This window comes from Artibeus jamaicensis, unplaced genomic scaffold (genome assembly GCF_021234435.1).
Source record: "Artibeus jamaicensis isolate MK-2021 breed Jamaican fruit bat unplaced genomic scaffold, CSHL_Jam_final contig_797, whole genome shotgun sequence".
NCBI lineage: Eukaryota > Metazoa > Chordata > Mammalia > Chiroptera > Phyllostomidae > Artibeus > Artibeus jamaicensis.
In genome coordinates, this window is record NW_026521977.1 from 28,095,496 (window position 1) to 28,098,711 (window position 3,216).

The 3,216-nt window shown below is 46.6% G+C and overlaps 1 pseudogene; it reads left to right on the plus strand.

Annotated features, from left to right (window-relative positions):
• The first annotated feature begins 1,928 nt into the window (after positions 1–1,928).
• On the plus strand, positions 1,929–2,008 carry LOC119064494 (uncharacterized; annotated as a pseudogene).
• The last annotated feature ends 1,208 nt before the right edge of the window (positions 2,009–3,216 follow it).

Genomic DNA, 3,216 nt, shown 5'->3' on the forward strand with positions numbered 1-3,216 from the left:
TGGTAAAGAGTATGAAAGAGTCTCATACTCTTTTCAAAGAGTTTCAGAAAGTCAGAGACTGTCCCTCCACCACCTCTTTCAGGAATTTGGCCTCATTCTCTTTCTTCCCACCTTTCTCTTACTACCTACTGGTTTTATCCAATCTTTGCTCAGGCTTAGCCTCCCCATTGTTGAAGAGAGAAAAGCCTTCAAAAATCCCCCCAAAATGAATCTTTAAAGGCAAATTTAGAGCACAGTGAAAGGTAGTATAGTAATTGAAATAATTTTAGACCCAGAGTTATAGTCCTAACTTTAAAAATCATACCTCAGGGATTTCCAGCCAAGATGGAGACATAGGTAGACATGCTTCACCTCTTCACACACCCATAAGAAGGGCACAGCTGGCCTCAAAACAAAAAACACCCAGAGCTGCCAGAAAATGGAACCATACGGAAGTCTGACAACCAGGGATTTAAAGAAGCCACATTCATCCAGACAGATCAGAGGGGTGGAGACAGGAAGCAGGGGCAGAGAAGATTCGCGCAGTGGCCATGAGGTGGGGGCGGCAGGCGGAACAGCAGTCCCGCATTCACGTGTGGTGGATAAAAACCCGGAGGGACACCTGGGGAGCCAGCAATCACGGCCCCAGGCCAGACCACGCAGCCCAGGGCTCCAGTGCCAGGAAGATAAGTCCCCATAACTTCTGGCTATAAAAAACCAGTGCAGGTTGGGGTGACAGAAGAAACTGCTGGTCTCTCAGGAGAGTCCACTTAAAGGACCCCCATGGTCCTAGAATGTATACAAACTCACGCACTCTGGGAACCGGCACCAGGGCACGAGCTGGAGGAGCACCAGTCGCATACGGGAGATGGGTGAAGTGACTGGAAACTGGGCAGGTGTGGAGCAAGGGGCATTGTTTCCTCTCCAACAATCCCCCCACATATACCACCACAGGGCAGCTGAATGGGTTCCCCCACCCGTGCAAGTACCTAAGGCTCCACCCCTTACAACATAGCAAGTGTGCTGTGACAAAGAAACATGGCCCAAATAAAAAAATGGATCAGAGCTGCAGAAACACCTAAGTGAAATGAAGATAGCCAACCTATCAGATGCAGAGTCCAAAACACTGGTGCTCAGGATGCTCAGAGAACTCAAGGAGTACAACAAATGCATAAGGGAAGAAATGAAGGCTACACTAAGTGAAATAAAGAAAAACCCACAGGGAACCCACAAGGAAGGGAAGGAAGCCAGGGTTCAAATCAACAATTTGGAACACAAGAAAAAAAGTAATAGTCAACCAGTACAGAATAAAGAGATAAGAATTTAAAAAACCAAGGAGGATTGAAGAAAACTCTGGGACATCTCCAAATGTGCCAACATCCAGATCATAGAGATGCCAGAAGGGGAAGAGGAAGAGCAAGAGGGGAAAATATTGGGACAACTGTAACAGAATAATCAATAAAATATACTTTAAAAAAATCACACTTCAAAGGTAGCTTCCTCTTTGCTCCTTCCAAAGTCAAAAGGACACCCAAGCAGTTTGAATGACTCCTAGGATTGCATCCTCCCTACTTGGGTTCGCCCCGTGGCCTGCCTACATCACAGGGCAAGCCTGCCCTGAACAAAGGGAAGCCTACGTGGACAGCGCTTTCTGGACCGCCGGCTGCTCACTGTACTTCTCTCAAACTCCCATCTCTTCCCCACAGGCCCTTAACAAACAAGACTGCGTTTGGGATGTGGAAGGCCTTGTGTGCGAGTTTAGTGATGGCAGCAGAGATGGCAGCTTTTATGGGGGCTGCCTGGGATGGGGGACCCGGTGCAGGGACTTGAACTAGTTCCTCCCCAAACACCATCCTCTCAACGATTTCTTAATCTTAACACCAACTTTCCTAGAAGAGTGTCCTTACATGTTTGTCTGTATTGTTAGATTTTTAAAAATAATGATTACGAAGACTATTCTTTCAGGGATCATTTCTATAGTGCATTACTAGAGAAGATTCTCTGAACATGTAGAGCATCCCCGTGGGGCCATCATCCTGCCCAAGCTAAAAAATAAATAAAAATAAAAATAATGATTACGTATCATTATACAAGTAGTATATGTAACTATTAAAAATAGAGCCCTGGATGCAGAAACAGGACCCCAAGGAGAGTGGAGTAGGCAGGAAGGGCGCACTCACCCAAGGCAGAGTTGGTGGACTCTGGTCTCAAGGAACATGCCTGCGTGTCCCCCTCCACCTGCTGGCAGTAGCGGTGAGCGACGACCCTGGCCCATTTATGGAAACTCAAGGGGAGCCTGAGTCGTGTGGAAGAGGGGGCATCTGTAAAAGACCAAACCTGCTGCCAGTCAAGCAGAGCTTTGAGATTTGAGGCATTTATGTAACAGAAGCTCATTCATTCCTTCGTGAACTTCTGTTGAAGGCCTCCAATGAGTCAGATGCTGTTTCAGTCATTGGGGACAGAGCAGAGTTAAGACAGTCCCTGCTACCATGGGACGTCCCTTCTATGACAGTTGGATTCTGTCATTTCACCTGGAGCTGAGTGCTTTGAAGGAAGATGAGGAGAGGGAGGGACGGGGATCGGGGCTTCTCTAGGAGGTGACACTGGAATGCCGCCCTTTGTACCCACAGGCTGGAGAAGCCTGCAATATATGGGTTACTGGGTAAATTCCTAGCAGAGTAATTTCTGGGTCAAAGAGTGTAAATATGTTAAGGCTTTTGTTAAATAATGCTGAACGATTCTCCAGAAAGGTCCCTAGTTTGCCTTGTTAAAGGAAGGGAAGAAATGCTACATGTGTTAGGAGTGCTTCAGAGAGATTGGAGTGTGTGTGTGTGGTGGGGATTGGGTGTGTAATGACTCCTTTTCCAAATGTCACCTCCAAAGACACAGGTCAAGCCCATTTCCTACTTGTATCAGACCTAAGATTTTAGGAGCCAAGTATCCTAGCAGTTGAAACACCAGTCAGAAAGAACCTGCATTTATATCCCAGCTCTACCACCCACTAGTGTTCATGCTTTGGACAACTAAGCCTCAGTTTTCTCATCTGTTAAATGGGCTTTCAATAATGCTTAGCTCAGAGAGTTACATGAGAGTTAGACAATGCAGGGTTGGGCAAAAGTCGATTTGAATTCAACCACCTCAGGAGGCAGTCGGGCTAACCCAAGCTGGTCACTGAAATTCAGGCTTGTTTACTGATTTGCAAAGATGATGGGAATGTGTAAATAATGAAGGCCAGCA